Source organism: Apus apus, chromosome 9 (assembly GCF_020740795.1).
Source record: "Apus apus isolate bApuApu2 chromosome 9, bApuApu2.pri.cur, whole genome shotgun sequence".
Taxonomy (NCBI): domain Eukaryota; kingdom Metazoa; phylum Chordata; class Aves; order Apodiformes; family Apodidae; genus Apus; species Apus apus.
In genome coordinates, this window is record NC_067290.1 from 505,274 (window position 1) to 515,035 (window position 9,762).

Consider the following 9,762-nt stretch of genomic DNA (forward strand, 5'->3'; position numbering starts at 1 on the left):
TTAGACCCAGTTTTCCATGTAATGTCCCTCACTTGAGGACAGCCTTCTTCTTGACCAGTGCAGCTCCTCAAAATTAGAGGAGCTACAGTGTGCAGATGATTCAGCTCATGAGACACAGCACACAGTATAATGTGGTTGACTCTTACCAGATCTGCTGTTAATTTTGAAGCCTTTTCTCCAGACACCTTTGTCTTTTCCTGTGCTGAGCAGCTGGAGGCAGGGAGCACTTTCCTTCCTTTTGGCACCTCACACCATAGAGGACATTCTGTGGTCTGAGGGATGTTTGAGGGATGAATGTACTTTCGTTTTCCAAGTCCTTACCTCCTATGCTGCAGACTCGCCATCCTTGCCTTCCTCATTTATAGCCCTTCAGCTTCCCATTCTTCAGTTTTCCTTGTGCTGTTCCCCAGCAGGAGACTGGCCAGGATAGATGGGACAACTCCAGTGATTGCTACTCATTTGCTGTTGCTCAACCACAGCCCATGGTCTCGTTATCTCACTGATGAGATACTAAGCAAACAGACATACTCCCTGGTGCCTCAGAGCACTTCAACTTCCTTCTGGAAAGGTAGAAGGTTACTTCTGGAAGTTTCACACAGGCAATATTCACATCATGCACATAGGTGGTCTTTTTCCCCCCATAAAAAGGGTCATTTAAATCCTGAAAGTAAGAGCTGAAAGCCAAAGCACATGACTCCATCGGTAGATCAGGTTGCTTTTAAAGTAACACCATCTTTTTTCTCCAACTCTGAAAAATCCATCAGAGGAAAGAGTGAGGAAAAACATCTTGTCAATTTGGTTCTAATTCCTGCTGAAATTAATAGTACAAGAGTCACAAATGAAAATAGGAAAGAATCCCCTTGCTAGAAAAAATGACCAGTTTAATTGATCCAAAAGGCTTATTCTTACTGGTGAAAATTACATGAGAAATAGAAAAAGCAGAATTTGAGAAAAACAGATCTGTGGGAGGCCACCAAATTCAAGAATGAGGAGTTTGATTTTCATATAAATGTCAAATACTAAAGAGCATCTCTAGTGGGAAAGGGCAATCAACAGGTTGGAGCTTTGCTAAATCAAGCAGTGGCCGTTTGTGGCATCTGTTCTGGTCAATACTACAAGAATAAAGATACAGTACTTCATAAAGGGATTTCCAAAAGGTTTTTAGGTGGAACTGGTGCTGGTTCTCACAGATTCATAAACACAGTTGCCTTCAAATTTACTGTATTCTAGGCCAATATAAAAACACTCTTAAGTAGAAATGCTTTTCCCAAACTAAGCAGACAATTTGAAATGGGAAGAGGAAATGAAGTGTGGGCTAACCCATCTGTCAGACTTCTCCTGCTATAGTTGTTCTGATGGAAAAAGGAGTATCTTATTTTTATATATTGTATTTTTGTTAAATATGCTTACTATGTACTGCTTTATACAAGGGGGTCCCATTGTGCCAGGGAATAGGTAACCCTTGACCCAGGCATCTTCAGCTCTAAATAATGTCTTCATCTCGTGCTTTCTCGCCCTTCAACTAGAGATTACTTTTCACCACTAACCTATCAGATCGTAAAAGGCCTCGGAAGAAAGCTGTGTCTTTGGTTTGAATAGTTAAATACATTGACTTGGTTTTTCTGAGATCCCCCACAAATATCTGCCTTCCTAGCAGTTTATAAAATAAAAAAAAAAAAAAAAAAAGTCTAGCTCACCATCAGTTCTATGACTGAGCAACACTGCCACATTGGCCACTCACCACCTGGGACCAGACCTGCTGCTCTTCTGTCCTGGTAGGTTTGTGCTCAAGGCAATGGCAAGACAGCAGGTTAGTTCAGCTGGGAATTTGATGCCAGGCTGTTCTGAGACTGAGTGAGACCTGTCCTCCAATGGGAGAGCTGGATAGTTTATGTTTTTCTCCTCTATAACGCCACATGGACTTTTGTTTATTAGGAAAAGAAATGTGCTTTACTGAATGAAATAGCAAACTGTAATTGTCTTCTATGTTGCAGGAAGAAGTTGAATATCTTATTTATTGGGCTCTTCTAGGCATGTTCCACATGTCCATGCGCTGTATTCAGCAGGACTGATCAGAAATACAGGATGCAGCCTGGAACAGATGTGAAGCTACACGTGCCAAGGAAGCGAACAGGAGAGCAGACCACCAGCCATGGTGCCTCCTAGCACTGAGGCTCCTGCCCCACCACCTTCTTCACCCACAGTTTAATAAATCCAAATTTTACACACTTCCCATTGAAAGACCCCTGAGCACCAGGATGGCCTGTTCTAAGATGGTCTGTGCACACCATGGGGCACTGTTACTTGTTTGGGCAATGCAGGAACCCAGAGCTGGAAGGAAGATGGGGGTTACATAGCTGAGGCACCAACTCCTGCATGCCACTTGGGAAAAATGGTACCAGGCATAGTGGTGCCACAGTCTGTAGCAAAAAAAACAACCTGTGACGTGCACCAAGAACAGGTAGAAGTCATCAACAGCATCGGTTCCTGATGTATTTGCATCCTGATGCAATTTTTTTTAGTGAAAACTGCTGGTGGCCTTCAGGAAGTGAGTGATGTTCCCTACTGCACAGGAGGACAGGGAGACCAGCTCTGGGTTGTCTCTACTGCCTTGACCAAGGGTGGTGTCTCCATCCAAACCTGGACTTGTGAGTACTCATGACTTAGAACACCAGCCAGGACCACCCACCAGACCCCCATCATTTTCATGCTAGTTAGCAACTCTCACTGCTATCCTGTTTCTGGCTGTGACTAATCTTCAGTGGTTGAGAGAATGGGAAAAAGCAACAACTCACAAACCCACAAGTTAGATGATAGACCAACAGGAAGTTTTTCTTATCCTCATAGATAACTAGCAGAAACGCTGGGACTCACACTGCAGGGGGAGGGGGAAACAACAATCCCTTCTCAACCACAGCAGCCCACCAAATCCCCAAGGACTCCCAACAAAAAGCCATTTTCTGTCTTCAGGAATTTCCAGTTGGTTGCATAATCCTTCCATGAGCTGCTCAAACCATCTCTGCAATCACAGGGCACTCCAGAGTTTTGCTCCTTGCATTACTGGTAACTGTCTCCTAATTTCCACTCTGCATTGATTCATGACTAATTTATACCCATTTGATTCCAGGCTAACATTAACCTTTAACTCCTGCAGTTCTTCCTGCTTGGAATAAATGGTTGTCTTCTGTAATGCTTAGTTTGTTGGGGCTCAAAAAGATAAACTGATATTTATCAGTCATGAAAGTCCTTCCTGTGTGAGAATGAATGTGACTTCATCTGGTGGATCAGCCCAAAATAGGTCCTCAGTTGGCAAAACCATAGTATTCTCAGTTATGTGTAAAGGTTGTTAATTTTTTGTTTGTAGTTATCAGGTACTAGGTTGCAAGTCCAAGTCACTTACTGAATGAAGATGACTCTTTGCTGCTTTCCAGCAAGGCAGAAAGGTCCCTGCAGAGACCTTCAGAGGCCATTTCTGAGCCACCTGGGTGAAGCAGCCCCATCACCCACTGCAACACCTGGCCCAGGGCTCTCCTGGCCTGCAGAGCACCAGGACCACCGAGACAGTGGGTGCCAGGAGGGGAAGATGTTGTATTCAAGAGCATGACAAGCCTGGTAATATTTGGTGTCCCAGTTGTTCTCCTCACTAAGGAGGACCAGCCTCCCTTGGGCTGGGCAGAGATCGGCTGACAACCTCAAAAATGGGTAAAATGGATTTGAAATGATAGGGTATTTCTAGCACAGGAGTGAAGTATTGCCAACAGCAGCACCTTGTTCCTAAGGTCAGCTCAGCTTTATCGGAATGTTAGGTCTGTGTTGTGCAAGTGTCCCCTCAGTGGCAAAGAATTATTAGTTGTTCTTACTGTCACCTCTTCCTGCAAGGCCATCTCTGCCACTTTGCTACAGTTAATTACTTGTTAAGAAGAAGGTAATTGTAGCAGAATTTGACTAGCAAAGAATGGAAGCCTTGGGAGAACTTCAATTTTGGCTAAGTTCTCTGTGGCGTTTGCTGAGCACTTGTTCTCTGCATTTCCTGACCCAGCTGCTACCTTCACTCCATGCCCCACCATCCTCCTTGCACTGTTGCTGTTCCTTTCAGTAATATCTGGCTGTCTCTCATGGAGATGTTGCTGTGGATTGTTTTGTATTCCTACATGTTCTGAGCTCTGCTGAGCAGGACACAGCCTCTGCACCATCCTGGGTGGTTCCCTCCACCCACACCTCCCTCTCCCCCTGGTCCCAAATATCAGACACATACCATATCAGGATGATGATGGTGGTGGACCTGGGACACCTGGAAAGGCAGGAGGTCCAGCTGGTGCATTAAGCACCGTAACAGTCCCCAGGTAGGGGCTGGAGCTGAAGCAGAACATCTACCACCCATATATTGGTTGCATTTGTGTCCTCCATTGTGCTTACTACCCCACAAGTCACAGAATCACAGATTTACCTTGGTTGGAAAAGACCTTTAAGCATGGAGTCCAACATTAACCTAACACTGACAAGTCCTTAACTAAACCGTATCCCTAAGAATGATTCTATATGATTCTTGCATTCCTCCAGGGATGGTGACTCCACCACTGCGCTGGGCAGTCTATTCCAATACCTAATAACCCTTTTGGTGAAGAAATTCTTCCCAACATCCAAGCTAAACCTCCCCTGGTGCAGCTTGAGGCCATTCCCTCTTGTTCTATCACTTATAGTTTCATTGAACAGACCAGTTCCCACCTCTTACAACCTCCTTTCAGGCAGTTGCAGAGTGAGGTCTCCCCTCAGCCTCCTTTTCTCCAGGCTAAACAACCCCAGATCTCTCAGCCATTCCTTGTAAGACTTGTCATCCAAACCCTTCATCTTCCAGTACTTGAAGGGGCTCCAGGAAAGCTGGGGAGGGGCTTTTCATCAGATAGTGATAGGACAAGGGGTCATGGTTTTCAACTGAGAGAGAGGAGATTTAGGTTAGATCTTAGAAATAAATTTTTCACTCTAAGGGTGAGGAACTGGAATGGGTTGCCCAGGGAGGTTGTTGATGCCCCATCCCTGGAGGTTTTTAAGGCCAGGTTGGACGAGGTTTTGTGCAACCTGGTCTAGTGGGAGGGTTCCCTGCTTGTGGCAGGGGGGTTGGAACTTACGATCTTTAAGGTCCCTTCCAACCTTAATGATTCTATGACTCATTGCCCTTGTCTGGGCAAGCTCTGGTAGCTCAACATCCTTGTAGTGAGAGGCCCAGAACTGAACACAATACTTGAGGTGTGGCCTCACCAGTACTGAGTACAGGGGTAAGATCACCTCCCTGGTCCAACTGGCCACACTGTTCCTTATACAGGCCAGGATACCATTTGCCCTCTTGGCCTACTGGGCACGCTGCTGGCTCATGTCCATGTTCAATATTCTGACAAAATAAGTGCAACAGTAAAAATATTTGCTAAGAAAACCACCACAGCAATGATTGCTGACTGGAGCATCAGAGTCACCCCACGGTGGGCACCATGGCCTGGCAGCAAAGGCTGCTCTCTTCACCCTGACCCCTCTCAGGAGAGCAAAGCAAAGCAGTGCTGGGAACACAGGTTGCAAATTGTGTCCATGGTGGAAGGGCTGCAATCTGCACCAAAACATCTTTGATGTGCAGAACTTCATCCTCTGCAGGAAATATTTCTACCCAACAGTGACCTGACCAGAGCCTCAACACCCTCAGCAGAGCAATGCTTTCTGTGGTGTCCAGCCTTTGGGCATCCTGCAAGGAAGCTCCCCTGACCTGGGGTTTTGCACCGATAAGGAAATACAGGGTTAAAAATGTTCTTGAAAAGCTGATGCTCTCATTTCTGAAGTTCATGCCAATAGAGTCACTTTTCTCTTAAACATGCAAAGTTGAAAATTCAAAGTAAATAGACTCCTCCAAAAGAAACAAGTGCTCCAAGGTAAGGAAAACCAAATGGAAAATATTGAACTTTTAAAGAATGGCAACAAAAATATTCAGAGACTCTTGCTAGATCTTCAGAGGAAATGCCCTTTGTGTGTTACAGAATTGCTTTTTAGATCACTGTGCGGAAACTAGTAGCACTGATTGGGCACCACCATATCAAAAGGACATCAAACTATTGGGGAATGTCCAAAGGAGAGCCTTGAGGATGAGGAAGGGTCTGGATGGGATGTCTTATGAGAAGCAGCTGAGGTCACTTGGATTGTTCAGCTTGGAGAAGAGAAGACTGAGGGGTGACCTCATTGCAGTCTGTGGTTCCTCAGGAGGGGAAGAGATGGGGCAGGTCCTGATTCCTTCACTCCCGTGACCAGTGACAGGGCTGGGGGAAATGGCAGGAGGCTGAATCAGGGGAGGTTTAGGTTGGATATCAGGAAAAGGCTTTTCACCCGGAGAGTGGTTGAGCACTGGAACCAGCTCCCCAGGGCAGTGGTCACAGCACCAACCTGCCTGAGTTCAAGAAGCCTTTGGATGATGCTCTCAGGCACATGATGTGGTTCTTGGGGTGCCCTACACGGGGACAGGAGTTGGACTCAGTCATCCTGATGGGTCCCTTCCAACTCTGCATATTCTGTGATTCTGTGAAAAAGTTTATAGCCATAGTTTAACAGCTGTTAAATTACGACCTGTCAAAAGCAGCGACTGAGGTGGTGGGTGGTGGCAGCGGCCAGGCTGCCACAGCCATCTCCAGGTGGAACTGGATTTAGCTCATGGTACATTTGCCCATGGGGGCCAAGTGGTCAGTCCAGGACAAGAGAAAGATTTGTGGAGACCTTAGAGCAACTTCCAGTACCTGACAGCGCTACAGGAAAACTGGGAAGAGACTTTTTACAGGGGCATGAAGAGATAGGACAAGGGGGGGATAGTTAAAAGCTGGAAGAGATTTTAGAAGAGATATTTGAAATTCTTCCCTGTGAGGGTGGTGAGACACTGACCCAGGTTGCCCAGAGAAGCTGTGGCTGCCCCAACCCTGGAAGTGTTCAAGGGCAGGTTGGAAGGGGCTTGGAGCAACCTGGTCTAGGGGAAGGTGTCCTGGCCCATGGTAGGGGTTGGGACTGGATGATCTTTAAGGGCCATTCCAACCCAAACCATTCTAGGATCCTATGAATCCAGTTGTGCTGCCCCAGCTGCTGGCCTTGGCCTTCAGGAAGCCTGCCCTGGCATCGCCTCGTGGACACCCCAGCCTGATCTCCAGCAGAATGGACCCCCTTGTCACTGGCACCTGGAAGCAGCCACCCATGGCGGGGCCGTGGGCAAAGCCCACGTTGGCAACCCCGAGGCCCTTCCAGCCGCGGCACTGGAGCCCTCACGCTCCCTGCGGGCCACGGGCACCTGCCTCAGCCAGGGAGGCAAGGGGCAGGGAGCAGGGGCTGCTGCAGGGTGGGGGGACCCTCCACCCCCATTACGTCCCTGCTCCCGCACAACAACCTCCCTTCCCTCCCACAGGCCCAGCTCCCGGGGCTGCCGCAGGAGCCTCTGCTGTCCCTGCGACTTGTTTCACTTGCAGCCCCGCCAGGACTCCCCGTGTCCTTGGCAGGCAACGCAACAACCGGCAATTGAACAACCCCCCTCGGGCCCCGCAGCCAGTGCGAGCGGCTCTTGGCCGGGCCCCTGCTCCCCTTCAGCCCCAGGGCGCTCCCAGGACGCTGCTGGGCAGGAACTTGGAGCTTCAGTGGAAAAGGGGAGCGAAGAAGGGCAGGTTGGTGGTGGGAGCCCTGGCACTGAGACCTTGCCCTTGAACCCCCAGCTCTGGCATCTCAGCTGGGGTCCAGCTGCTCCCACACTCCAAGAAGGCAGAGGACAGGGACAGAAAGAAACTTCTATGTGGGGCCAGTTTGTATGAGAGCTTGGGAGTTTTCATCTTGCGTGAAAAAGGGAAGAAGTTACATGGTCCCCAGGAGACCCCTTGGTCCTGTTGTCTCAAGGAGGGGCAGCTCCGCAGGAGCCCTGTGCCCAGCCCCCTCCTGGAGCAGCAGAGCCCAGAGCTGCCAGGGCCATCCTTGAACCCCAAGCTGCTGGACCTCCACCACCCCCCTCCACAGCAGTGGCAGACAGGGGACACCCAAGGACACTGTGGTGCCTGTGGCCAACCTGGGGCAGACATTCAAACACCCCTTGTACCTTGGGGTGGGCTGATCAGCACCCATGTCCTCGGCCCAGACACCCAAGGGGCAGGGACCATCTCCCACGTCCTCCCACGAGGGGCTGACCCCCACAGCACCATGCTCCTGAGCACTGGATGTCACCACAAGCACGTCCTCCTGGGGACATACCCAGGGAAAGCTAAGGGGCAGATAAATTTAGGAGGAAATAGGTTTGCACTTTGCTTCAATTTCTCCTGAAATCCCCCCTGGCCATAGCAGAGCAGGACAACTGCCAAGGGCAGAGCAGCAGCTGATCAGTAAACAGGACACCAGTTGCGGACACTGCATCTTCAAACCTTTCCCCAGCAAAGCCAAATGCCCACTGCCACCTCATGTAAAGCCAGCTGGGTTCCTCTCATCACTCCCGGGGCTCAAAGGTAGACCTGGGGCTTATCTTACATTTTTAATAGAAAATGAGTTTGCACATCGTTGTGCAACCAACCTTCTCACAGCCCAGTACATGGTGTTCGCCACCTGCAGCTGGTGGTTGCTCCCCATCCCTCCTGTCCCCCTGGGCTCTGCACTGGGGGCACTGAGCAGCTCTGCAGAATCCATCCCCCTCATCATTTTGCCACCACTTTCCTTTTCTTCTTTACACAGCAACTCATGAACTCCAAAACTAAACATTGTGATTGGGTTCCTGCCACAAGTAAGGCAGCGATAAGGAATGTGGCTCAGCTGAAACACGCTGGCTCCTTGCTTCATTTTAGCAGCTCAGAAGAGATTTTCCAGAGACCTTTTCAATTTTGCTAGGACATTTCTGGGCAATGAAATGATTAGTGAATGTTGCCCGGTCCTAAGATACAAAACTCACCACAGGAGACAAAACAGAGCCCGTTTTGGTAGAGAACTGAGTCTATCTAATGCTACATATCTAAAAACAGGGCCCAGGGACTAGACTGCTGCTTTCAGTGCACTTAATTAGTTTATACACTGAAACTATGAATAAAAGGGCTGAGCAGTTGCTTTGGCTTTGGTAGTAACCCTGCAACCATGACAACAGCAAAGCATTACTGAATCACCATGACAAAGAAGGGCAGAGGAGAGCTGCTGCCCCACAAAAGCTAACGTGGGCCCATCAGAAATTCAGTGTACCCAGAAAAATACACCCTGCTATTGCTTTACTTCAATGCTCAGGTTTTAGTTTTCTGGGAAAATAAACATTATGGAATGTGTTTTGGGCATCAGCACCAGCATCCAGTGTTTCAGTAACTGTTGGGAACACAAGATCCGGTGATGCCAGAATGTCATGCAGTTGTTTCTTTAAAAATAAAGAAAACTGTGTATTTACAGGCTAGTGCACCTGCCTGCCCCTGCCTGTTTCTGCCTGCCCCTGCCTGCTCTGAGGATTTTGTCCCAGATCTGATTAAAAAAGACAACAAACAAATGACATGCTGGCTCCCAACCCTTGCCCCCAGTTCACACTCCCATAAGAATCAGACTCTGAACTGAATTTGCAACCACCTCAGACCACCCCCCGCCTCAGCTGCTCCCACCCAAGCCCCTCCTCACCCAGGGTGTCCCAGCACTGCCCCTGCCAGGGCATGTCCTTCCTGCCAACTCTCAGTCTTTACCTCAGCCTGAGCCCCCAGCGGAGCCAATACTTACCCAGGAAAGGTAAAGAACGAAAACGACCAGTCCTGCCTG

At 48.7% G+C, this 9,762-nt stretch overlaps 1 long non-coding RNA gene across 4 annotated transcripts in view; it reads left to right on the forward strand.

Annotated features, from left to right (window-relative positions):
- The window catches only part of LOC127388422 (uncharacterized), a 30,579-nt gene extending 26,009 nt beyond the window's left edge, over nucleotides 1–4,570 (forward strand). For all 4 annotated transcript variants that reach the window (XR_007890370.1, XR_007890372.1, XR_007890371.1 and 1 more), the window contains one exon: nucleotides 1,995–4,570. This is a non-coding gene — a long non-coding RNA (uncharacterized LOC127388422). The remainder of the gene's footprint in view (nucleotides 1–1,994) is intronic.
- The last annotated feature ends 5,192 nt before the right edge of the window (nucleotides 4,571–9,762 follow it).